At 30.2% G+C, this 12,932-nt stretch overlaps 1 long non-coding RNA gene across 1 annotated transcript; it reads right to left on the reverse strand.

Annotated features, from left to right (window-relative positions):
• Positions 1–2,962, reverse strand: LOC141668351 (uncharacterized). Its single transcript, XR_012553014.1, has 2 exons — positions 2,546–2,962; positions 1–616 (listed from the first exon to the last, which is right to left on the reverse strand). It is a non-coding gene; the product is annotated as an uncharacterized LOC141668351 (long non-coding RNA).
• Between the last annotated feature and the right edge of the window lie 9,970 nt (positions 2,963–12,932).

The raw sequence follows: 12,932 nt of genomic DNA on the forward strand, positions 1-12,932 counted from the left end.
TTCAAAACAAACTCTAAACCTTGCAATTAAGTCACAATACATAATGTACATAAGTTATACCATAAATCCGTACTTATTCACAATCAAAAATAGAAAGCAAACTAAAATTCAGTTTACAAACACCCACAAACCAAATTCAGTTTACAAGCACAACTTGGTTATCTTACAAATCAGGTTTCCTCATTAACACAGTAGATATAACTAATTAAAATAAACCTACTGTAGTTAATGGACAGAGTAACGATCATCATCTCCAACTTCGTCTTCCTCGTTGTTGCTTCGGAAGTCATTGACATTCCATGGCGCCTTGTCAATTCTACTATTAACAAGATATCAATAACTCATAGGGGTAATCATCGATTGCAAGAAGAGCAGGAGGAATGTACCCGTTTAAATATTAATTTGTGATACTTTCCTGATCAAGAGCAAACTGAACAGTCACAGTGGATGAGCTTAGCTTTTTTTGAGGCAGAAAGACATAATTTCAATATTGTATATGGCACTAACGGTATTGCAAGTATTGTAAAAACAATAATCAGGAACAATTCACTATTTTTTTCCGAGGTAGCCATAGTAAATCATTGTCGGTGTGTATATGCTTACTGCCTTGTTATACCTGAAATGAATGTAAACGGATAATCAGCATGATCGATAATAATGTTCAAGTATACCACTTCTTGAAATTATAAATTAAAGTTCAGGTTTAAGAAATTATAGTAGTAGCTTGTACCGTGAAAGGCTCTTGGTATTTAATGTCTAAACCGGGAGAAAGATGAGGTTTATTAAATATGTGTGGATAGGTTTATTTGAAGAAACTATCTTAAGTAGACATTCCGAGATTCGAAACAAGTTTGTAAACCTAGTTATACTTTATTACGAAATAGAATAGAAATATAAAAGGCTTAATGATCTTTTAGCCATTTAAGTATAAGTCGTTGTACCCAAAAACCCTTAAACTTTAAAAGCGTTCCTTTTTGCCACTCGGGTATCAAAAATATACCTATTAACCCTTTTTCCTATTTTGTATTCCAATAATACCCTTACAAGATATATATACCTCGTATCCCTTAAAATATTAATTAATACACTTCTTAGCCCTCATCCATGGATTTGCACAGATCTGTCCATATTGCATACCTTTCATATACCCGTCACCTGCTTCTTTTCCTGCTAAAGAGATCATATTTGCAGTCCGGTTAACTTTTTTGTCCAAAGGTTTCCTAAAATACTACAATTGCATTCTCAATTATCATATTTACAGCATGCAACTCACATCTAGGCACATGTGACCGAATCATATAGTTGATATATTTTTTAAACAACAATTGTTTTTTCTTGAATGAATATCGATGGTTTAATCATTATATGATCAATTCCACGTGATTTGAGCAGAGCCGATAACAACTTGATATGATTTTGATAGTAACAGAGGTGTTGAGTTCCAGACCTCCAACAAATACTATTCTCATTTATTTAATTCGAACACTAAACTGGTATTAAATGAGCTATTCTGTGGTGAATTGTTGAAGGATCTGTTGCTGATTAGGCCCATGAGTTTGCACTTGAATTATTATATTAGAACATTAAAGTTATATTTTCCGCAAATATTAACATGATGTGATGTGTTTCAGACTAACAATTATATGACTGTATATTTATCTCCAAAAAAAATTATATATCCTAAAGTGTATGGATCATCTTGGTTCACTTCAGTTCATTGTGTCAACTATTGACACAGAGAGTATTATTAGACTAAATAATGTACAATAATGTTTCTGCATAAATCTCAGGAGATTGTAGGAGGTAGTTAAAGGGAGCACACAATCCTATCGTTAGGTAAAATAGGTCCAGTAACATCCAGTAGTGTTCGAACTCAGGTTAGAACAGTATTCGTGTTGCTTTTCATAGGTCTAGAGAGTGCTCAAGCCACATTGCAGGTACAACTGTTAGTATTCGTCAGCGGATGCTTGGTGTGTGATGGAGGTTATATGTTATCATCAACGATAACATATATCCTCTTAAAGGTACAAACTAAACCAAACCATACATTATGGCCGGCATGAACATCACTCCTCTTGGTACAAATCATTAATCTTTTCGACCAATATTAAGCATTAACAAAGAAAGACCGAATGCTACACCTTTACATTTGTTGAGAAAGTACTACTCTAGGCTTTCAGACCATTAAAAACACATTTATCCACCCACAATTCTGTTGTCCTGTATTAGAAACTAAACAAAATTTTAAGAAAGGATTTCAGACCATTACAAAGATGGGACAAAAACTTATTCAAAAAACCCCAACTTTAAAGAAACAAACGAAAACACTTGAAGTTTTATTGAATATAAACGATTGGTTACGGAAGTAATAGGGCAAGTCCAGCTATAAAATATTACATTAACCTCCCCAGCATATAAAGAACATTAAAAACTGATTTTCAATTTTACAATTAATAGGTATCTAAATCAAACTAGAAACAATGGCACCAACAGATGTACAAATATGTATAAAGAATTAAACTAAAAGAAAGAAATAGATTTATACCATAACTCTTTTGGAGATGAATCCGCAACTGCTCTATCTCGTGAATCAAAGGGTTAAACCTTGTTTGACAACGAGATCCTTCAAAATCGGAGCCGCCGAGTCACAGGAGATATTCTTTGCTCTTTTAAGACTCTGACCAGGTTCATGGAATGACGTGAAGAAGAGTTAACTAGGCTATGACCCCCTTACCTTGGAATCTAGATCCGCCATGGGTATTGATTAACCCTTGTATTGTGTTCTTTTTGCTGGTAAAAAATCTCATCCCCAATTTTAAGCCTTAATTACTAACAAAATTAACAAAAATCGAAAATGAGTAAAAGTCATAAAGAATTAGAGTGAAGAATTATAGTGAGTATTTTTTAGGGAGAGTAAAGGAGGAGCAGGTGAGAGAGATGTTTTGGTCTAGAGAGAAGTGACAGATACGGTCTCCAAGTTTTACTTTTAGGGAGAAAGTATGGCAGCAAAGTTTTGGTTACGAGGGAAAAATACCGCCCATTATTTTACCTTGGGCAACATACTCACTATTACTAAATTATTAATTTCAATGATTAAAATATTATTTTTTATTTTTAACGGTAAGATATTAATAAATAATGGTAATTAATTTCATTTTTAATAATTTCAGAATTTATTAAATCTGTGAATGTCTTATTATATTATGAACTAAAATTAGATTAATTTTTTACCAACCCCAGTATTAGTGTGAGTAGTTAAAAGAAAAAACTCTTATTTAAAAAAAATCTCTTATTTAAAGAGAAGTCAATTGTATGGATGTCAGTTATATATATTAGTGATATAATGACAGTTTCATATTAAAATAATTTTATTTGGTATATAGAAGATTGAATTGTAGGGTTTTATTTTTTGGTTTACTAGGCCTAACTGAGAAAGTTGTTGGCGTGTGAGAACTTGAAAGTAAATAAAATGAATGATAACAATTTTTATTTAGTTTTGAGTCATTAGTTTTTTTGAAAAATCTATATCTATATTTATATTATTATATTAAAAATGAAATAATATAAATTTGGTTGTTAGTCTGATCATCGTATCTATAGTAATATTTAAAATAAAATACTTTGTTAAATAGATTAATATTCGTAACATAATTATAATATGTCTAACGGTTTTCGTTAAAATAAAAATAATATATAAAATTTACTCGAACGGGCTAAACAAAAGTATACTATTAATCCTATTTTAAATAAAAATTAAAAAATTACATATGATTAGTTAGATTTGAAGAATCGGGCTAAAATAAAATCATAAATATTATTAATCCCGCTAAAGATATTATATTATTGGACCCGACTTTAACAAAATAAAAATTTAAAAGAAAATTTGTGGGTTCGATAAAATGTCCTCAAACTAAAACAAAATAATACATATTATTCATTCGGTCTAAAATAAAATAATAATCACCCCATACTAAAATAAAATTCAACAAAATAGTAAGTATAATTAGCTTGATTTGGTTGATATAACAGGTCTCATGCTAACATAATTTTTTTACTATTGACACATGAAATTTTACAATTAATTCGAGTTTAAATATATTAAAATAACACAAATCTGAATATAGTTAGTTGAATTTGGTCAGTTAAATGACAATTCAGTTTGACTACTATAGCTAATTGGTGTTTAATCATAAATTGGTGTTTCGATTATTTTAAAAATATTTTTCATCGATCCAACCGTATGAATGTTAATAGATATATATATATATTAGTGATATGACCAAAGTTACATATCAAAATAATTTTATTTGGTGTGTCATTTTAACAGTCAAGCATGAGTTTGACTTGTACAACTAACTAGTGTTTAGTGTTGAATTTGTGTTTCGATTATTTTAAAAATACTTTTCATCGATCCGACCGTATGGATGTCAATAGATATATATATATTAGTGATATAACTAAAATTTCATATAAAAATAAATTTATTTGGTTTGCCTTTTTTAACAGTCAAGCATCAGTTTGACTAGTACAGCTAACTAGTGTTTAATCCTCAATTGGTGTTTCGATTATTTTAAAAATATTTTTTATCGATCCAACCGTATGAATGTTAATAAATATATATTGGTGATATAACAAAAAATTGATATCGAAATGAATTTATTTGGTTTGCCATTTTTAATAGTCAAGCATCAGTTTGAGTAGTAGAGCTTACTAGTCTTTAATCCTGAATTGGTGTTTCGATTATTTTAAAAATATTTTTCAACGATCCAACCTTATGGATGTAAATAAATATATATATTAGTGATATAACCAAAGTTACATGTCAAATTAATTTTATTTGGTTTGTCATTTTAACAGTCAAACATGAGTTTGACTTTTACAACTAACTATTGTTTAATCCTGAATTTGTGTTTCTATTATTTTAAAAATACTTTTCATCGATCCAACCGTATGGATGCCAATAGATATATATATATATTAGTGATATAACCAAATTTTCATATCAAAATAAATTTATTTGGTTTGCCCTTTTTAATAGTCAAGCATTAGTTTGACTAGAACAACTAACTAGTGTTTAATCCTAAATTGGTGTTTCGATTATTTTAAAAATATTTTCAACGATCCAACCTTATGGATGTCAATAGATATATATATTAGTAATATAACCAAAGTTACATATCAAAATAATTTTATTTGGTTTGTCATTTTAATAGTCAAACATGAGTTTCACTTTTACAACTAACTAGTGTTTAATCCTGAATTGGTGTTTCGATTATTTTAAAAAAAATTTTCAACGATCCAATCTTATGGATGTTAATAGATATATATATTAGTGATATAACCAAAGTTACATATCAAAATAATTTAATTTGGTTTATCATTTTAACAGTCAAGCATAAGTTTGACTTTTACAACTAACTATTATTTGATCCTGAATTTGTGTTTCTATTATTTTAAAAATACTTTTCATCGATCCAACCGTATGGATGTCAATATATATATATATATATAATATAACCAAAATTTCATATCAAAATAAATTTATTTGATTTGCCTTTTTAACAGTCAAGCATCAGTTTGACGAGTACAGCTATTTAGTGTTTAGTTTTGAATTTGTGTTTCATTTTTTTAAAAATATTTTTTTATCGATCCAACTGTATGGATGACAATATATATATATATATGATATAATCAATATTTAATATTAAATTATTATATCAAAATATTTAATTTTTTCTGAAATATTTGAAATGTCACCCAAACAAATAAATGATGGCATTAATGTGGTTGGATGATGAAATAAATTTTTTTAAAAATTTAAATTATAAAAAATCATGTGCTAATTTACGCCGGAATCCCCCATCAAATCATGTGCTAATAAAAATTATTTGATGTGCTAATAAAAATCATGTGCTAAAAATTAATCAAAATAAAATCATGTGCTAATTATTATCTGCAAAAAATTTGAGAAAAGTCAAATTTACCGCCAAACTTTTGGGGAAAAGGTTAAATTTCCCTCTTTGATAACTTACGAAGAATTTTAATTTCCGTCGTAAATTGGATATTCCACTATTTTCCGTCACAAATATTTCGTCGTAAATTTATATGAAATATTTTTTTATTTAATTTCAAGATTAAATTTTAATAAAAATATTTAACTTACGACGAAATGTTCAAATCGTCGCAACTTCAAATGATTTTTGTTTTCCCGCCAATTTTTTTGGAAAAGGTCAAATTTCCCTCTTTAATAACTTACGACGAATTTTTATTTCCGTCGTAAATTTGATGATCCGATTTTTTTCGTCGCAAATATTTCGTTGTAAATTTAGATAAAATATTTTTTTTTCAATTTCATTTTAAAATTTTAATAAAAATAATTAACTTACGATGAAATATTTAAATCGTCGTAATTTCAAATAATTTTTATTTTTGTTTAATCGTGTCGTACATAATTTTATTAATAAAATACTAAACTTACGACGATTTCGGGTTTCGTCGTAAATATTTACGACGTTTTACTTTTTTCGTCGTAAGTTGGGCGCGCATTTTTTTCCGTCGTAAGTCCGCCGTCGTAATTGGCCTATTTTGTTGTAGTGGATATGTAAGGTTATATATGATAAAAATGACATTTTCATAAAAAGAAGACATCTGTATTTGTGATATTAATACTTGTACTACTTATAACTGTTCTTGTTAGAATCTCAATTATTTAAAATAATATTTTATAATTTTAGATAAAAATAGAAGTATTTTATTGAAAAGATGTCAAATATAAATTCAAATTGATAGGTAATTAAATTAGATAAGAACAGGTCGAGACTTTCACGCGTGAGACTCAACAGACGTAATAGAAAATGCTATATCTAGCCAGTAGGATAAGGTGGATAATGGTCGGGTAGATAATGCTGTCATTACCGGATATTTTATTGAAAATTAATATAGGTGGCTTACAAATCATCATAATAAAGCACATGCCCCGTTTTCGTTTGGAAGATTAACTTTTTGAATCAAGTTAGAGTTAGAGGTTTAAACAAAATAAAATCTTTAATATTAGTATTTGGTAGTTATTTTTTTGAAATAATTTTTTGTCTCAAAAAACTAAATTTGAAAAAGCTATTAGGAGGAGTTTTTTCAAGAGTATAATGTAAAAAACTATTTGAAACCGCTATTTATCAAACAATTTTATTTGAAATATCTAATTTCAGTCAGCTAATCAAAAGAGCTTATTAAATCACCTAATTAAAATATTAATTTTAAATCGCTAAAGCTAACAGCTAATTCTCAAATTCTCAAATAGAGCCATATAAAAGTATGCAAATAATTTTAGTATTTACTTTAGTGCCGCGCTCAAGGTCGAAAGAAACTAAACATTTTTTCGAATTATATATTAATTTATTTAAATTTTTAAAACAAATAATAATATGAATATATATGATTAAGTTATTCTATCGGTGCTTAGACTTTATTTGGAATTGTTGTTAAAAATTGTTGTGCTATTATAAAACTTAGTATTGTTTGATAATATTTTTTATATATGTATCTATGTTATCCCTTTCCGTTAATTGATTACGCACACACAATGAGCTGAATTCCTAAACTGTCGTAAGGGGTACAAGATCTATATTTTGATATTAAAAATGTTAAAAGTAATCTTTTGGTGAGGTTTAATGGTGAAATCATCAATTTTTTTCCGCTTAAATTTAAAAATAATATTTTTTAAAACATGGTGAAGATACTTTTGCTAACAATAATTTTTAGGCTAAAAACAATTTTTTTTTTAAAAAAACTTTTGAATTTTACCACATAATTTTAACTACTTTTGAGCAAAAAACTGGTGTTGCTGCTGCAGAAACAATATCAAACACACACTTATCTCTTTGTTATACTCTCTCCGTACCTAAATACAAATTCATATTAATAGCATAAGTTAGGGTTGTAATTTCGGTTGAGCGAGATCGAATTTCAATTCAGACATAAATCAAGTCGGACGTAATCGAGTCAAGTCGAGTTGACTCGTTTAACTAATTGAGCCAAAATCACTACCCAAACCCGGCTCTTTTAATTTTGCGAGTAGAGTCAAACTGTCTTTTCTTAACGAGTCGGATGAGTTAACTCGTTTAATTTTATATTTAAACAAGTTTAAATCTTTACTGGAACACAAAATGAGTCGAGCTAGTTCATTGATTAAATGAGTTAAAATCTCTACCCGAATTTAAACGAATTCGAGCACGATAAGCTACAAATTTAAACGAATTCAAGTCGGACGAGCTCGCAAGCCACCCGATCCCATTTACTACTCTAGCAAAATGAAATTTTAATTCTAAACTTGACGATCAAGATCAAATATAGTCTGACCGTTAAATTTAAGATAAAAAATTATCTTTAAATAAATAAAATTATTATAAATTATATACTATAATTCTACAAAATGGTTTTATTATGTAACTAATACTTAATATTATCACAGTCGGCAAATGAAATATTTTAGTTCTCCCATTTTGCCGCTCAACTTTCCCCCTATTTTATGTAAAGATTTTGATTATTTATCTAGATAACTACCTAGCTCTAGCTATGCATATCCTTCTATAGTGAAGATAATTAATTTGCATGTAGGACCTCCCGAGTCTTCCTTGAAAACTCACAACTTACGCGGTCACGTTCCACCCCACCCACTTTACTTCAAATTTAAGAGCAGGCACATATACCTTTATGTAGTCTCCCATAAATTTGCAAAGGTGTGTTTTGGTTACCATTAAGTTATGTCATTTTACTTATTGAAATAGATCTCATCTCTTTAAAAAGTAACTCTTCTTCTATCTTTTACAGGTAACTTTTCTCAATTACATCTCGAGGCGGACTCTCCAGAACTGGTTAGCCATACCCTTTGAGAGTAATGTAAGTTTTTGTATGCATTAAAAAGTTCTAATTCTTTTTTCATTCTTTTCATGTTTGTTTTAAATTTTTTGTATTTAACGGATTGTGTCATTCAATTGACCTTTTTTTGCCATCTTGTTGACGGTTATTTTAATCTATAAAGCTAATCTAAATTGTCTTTTTATCCTTGATCAGTATCCTTGATCAGTACAGAACTGCGTATTAGAAATAAGATGGGCATTGGGCCAGATTTTCCGGTCAACAAATTCAATCAATAAATACAATATTGCTTCTAGCTTTCAGGAAATTGGTCGATATTCTGTATATTTTTGAGAATGAAGTCAGTTTGTTAAAAATACAATGGGCCAATGGGGAGTCTCGGAGCATATATTATGAAGAAAATTGATGAAGTTTTTAGGAAAGGCAGCAATATGCGTGGAGTCTAATGGTTTTCATCCGGAAGTTTTGGACATACTACGCCATGATACCAGTTGTGGTGCATATTTAGAAAGTTCAACAAGATCTTCAACTCATGAATGTTAAGAACAAAATTGTTGTAATATTATAATTACTACATAGATATTTTAAGATCTTGTATATTAAAGTGATTATGATCACTCTGCAGGTTTATGATCGTTTAAATTTTTTTAATTTAAATGAAATTTATTTTTTGCCGTCAAGAAATTTTGATGCCATTTACTATTGTATCATAAGAATTATGTTTTTTTTGTTAATTTACCACTATAAAAGTCACCATAAAAAAGAACCACCCAAATATCAAATAGATGGACAAATTTTAAGCCTCAACTTGGACCAATAAAGATTGTTCTTGAGATGCCACGTGGACTAATAATAGATTGCCAAATGGCCTCTTACAAAGTGCCACATGGACCACTTATAAAGTGCCATGTGCATGAGTGAAGGTGTAACATGTGGCAAATCTTGCTCAAGTAAGCTATTTACACATCAGCAGATGACTCATCGCTGATTAGGCAATAACGTGGGACCCATATTAGAAACATGTGTAAGTAAACACTCTTTCTTTACAAACTTTTAGCTACCAATCACTACCAATATTATATTGGCAGACAAATCATTTTACCTACAAATACATAAGGTTTACCTACACTTATAATTGGTAGTTAAAAGTCAAATTTCTTGTAGTGAATAAAAGCGATCGCTCATTAAATTTCACCGATTTTATTCGCTTTTAATTACTATTTAAAGGCAGGTAAGGTTGACCTTAACAGCCACTATTTTCGGTGGAATTTATAGTTGATCGTTTTTACTCCTTTTTCTTGTAATATCTCACTCTCAAAAATTATTTCGAAGATGATGATTCAATGTCAATATATAGTTTATTTACTTAATATTAATTAACTCTTCAACCAACATATTCTTGTAATACACAATACATATGTGAGCTCATATTAATAATTAAGTTATCATATTTTTTAAATTATTCACATCTTATTAATCTTATTAGTAAAAAGGTCTTATCATTTATCATGTTAACAGTCTGCCTCGTTCGAAAGTTTATGGCAATTAGAATTGGGGATTAATACTTAATTTATCTTAATTTGCGGCCTGCCCTGTATATTTAAATATTAAATGATTCCAATACCTAACACAAGATTTAACTTACGAAATCAAAATAAACCTAATAAGCCTTATATTATTATCAAATCTTAAAAGGAACAAATTAGCAAAATTAAATCGTGAACTATTGAAACAGATAATTAAAACATCAATTAATCTAATTAACATGTATAATCAAACATATATAAATCAAGAATTACAATATCAAGGAGTTCAAATATCAGTTCAAACTTTAAATTAAGCAAATTAACATGCATACTAAATAAATAGATAAATAATCGTAATCCTAGCCGGGAAGTTTACCCGAAAATGGTAATTTTGATAGGATGGTTGTGTGGATTTGTGATGTGGTTAACCTAGAGAGAATCATGTAGGATTCTTGATCGGTGGAGTTGAGAGTCTGTGCGAAAGTCTGTCTCTTATTGCATGTGAGTGTACGCAATGTAATGTGTACAACTTTGTGTTTTTCATTGTTCAAATTTTTTGTTTAATTTTTTATTTAAATATTGTTTTTTAAATAGGGATAATAAATCAATCAAAAGGAATTATATCAAATTATACGTCATTTCGAGTATTATAAATTAATATAGATATAGTGTAATTCAGTGAGGGTTATCATTCCAAGAACTTGCAATTTTTGGATGCATTCAAATCATTGGTAATAAATTGCTTCACACTCAAAGATTCTTGAGGAGATGACATTATTTTCGTAGTTAAACTGACATCTCAAATGTTCAATTCTAGAGCACATTTCCATATCCAATTCCTTGAGTTGAGTTCCTAATGACATATCAGCGTATGACATATATAAGTTCCACAGTAATCAGATTACAAAATTCTCCAAACCCAATGTGTGGATTTAGTTCGCAGTTCATGAGGGTCAAATTAACTAATTGCCAAAGGGAAAAGCAATGATTGGCAAAATGCAAGGTAAAGACAAATATTGAATGCAAAAGTGATAAAAATGGGGAAAAGCTTTTTACAGACTAATACTTAAACATGTTGTTTTCAATCCGTCTCTTATATTTTACTTAGTCTGCTATATAACCCCCCAATGGGACTTCTCCTAAAAACCTCAAAGTTCTTTTACAATCATGTCCCTAATAATTGGGTAAGACAAAATAACAGTTACAAAATGATAGGCTAATAAAAGACACACTACAGCAAAGTAGTGACAAGAAGGATTTGCAGTTGTGCTGCATGTGTGGCACTGAGGTCCCCTCAATACTCCCCCTCAATATGAGCTAGGGTTGGAACCAAAGCTCCAAGCTTGCCGAGAAGGTTGTAATGTTGTTTGATGGACAAAGGTTTTGTGAGCACATCTGCAACCTATGAATGGGAAGGAACATGGTGGATGATAATGAAACCAGATGCAATCTTGTCTCTGACAAAGTAGCAGTCCACTTCTACGTGCTTCGCTCTCTCGTGCAAAATAGGATTGACAACAATTGATAGAGAAACCATGTTGTCACACTGTAGAATAATTGGTGGAAGATTGTTGAGTCCAATATTTTTTAGCAAGGCTGTTATCCAAGTGATCTTGCAAGCTGTGAGGGCCATTGCCCTGTACTCGGCCTCAGCTGTCGATCTGGCCACCACACCCTGCTTCTTTGACTTCCAGGATATATGAGAGTTCCCCAAGAGTATGCAGAACCCAGTTGTTGATCTTCTAGTGGTTGGGCAACTGGCCCAATCACTATCACAATATGCTTAAATCTGTGCCGTCGAGGAAGATGTTAGGAGAATACCTTGACTGGGATTAGTTAAGAGGTAGCGAAGAACTCTTTTGGCTACCTGCATGTGTACATTGGTGGGATGCTGCATAAATTGGCTCAGAACATGGACTGGATAAGTGATATCTGGTCTTGTGACAGTTAATTAGCTGAGGTTGCCAAGTAATTTTTGGTATGGGTGGGGGTTTGACAGGGGTTCTCCTTTAGTTGGTGTGAGTTTCAAATGCACATCCATAGGTAGTTTCAATGCAGTAGTATTTTGCATCCCAAATTCAGCAATTAGGTACATTGTGTACTTCTTTTGAGAGACAAAGAACCCAGCACTTGATCTATCAATCTCTAGGTCCAAGAAGTATCGTACATCACCAAGTTCTTTCCTGTGAAATGATTTGGAAATAAAATCTTTCATCTCATTTATTTTCTCATTGGAAGTCCCCGCAATCAAAAGGTCGCCTACATAAATCAACACCAGGGTGATAGAGATATCAATGGTTTTTATGAACAGACTATAATCTGTTTTTGACTGAACATAGTCAAGGCACAGTAATGTTTCTAAAAGTTTGCTAAACCATCTTCTAGGACTTTATTTCAATCCATACAAGGACTTTACCAGTTTACACAACAGGTTCACTTCGGCTCTAGTATCTTCATAAGACTGATCGTATGGAATTCGACTTCCCAAGCCTCGGTAGCCCTTTGGAAATTTCATGTACACTACTTCCTGGA

Source organism: Apium graveolens, chromosome 6 (genome assembly GCF_009905375.1).
Source record: "Apium graveolens cultivar Ventura chromosome 6, ASM990537v1, whole genome shotgun sequence".
Taxonomy (NCBI): Eukaryota; Viridiplantae; Streptophyta; class Magnoliopsida; order Apiales; family Apiaceae; genus Apium; species Apium graveolens.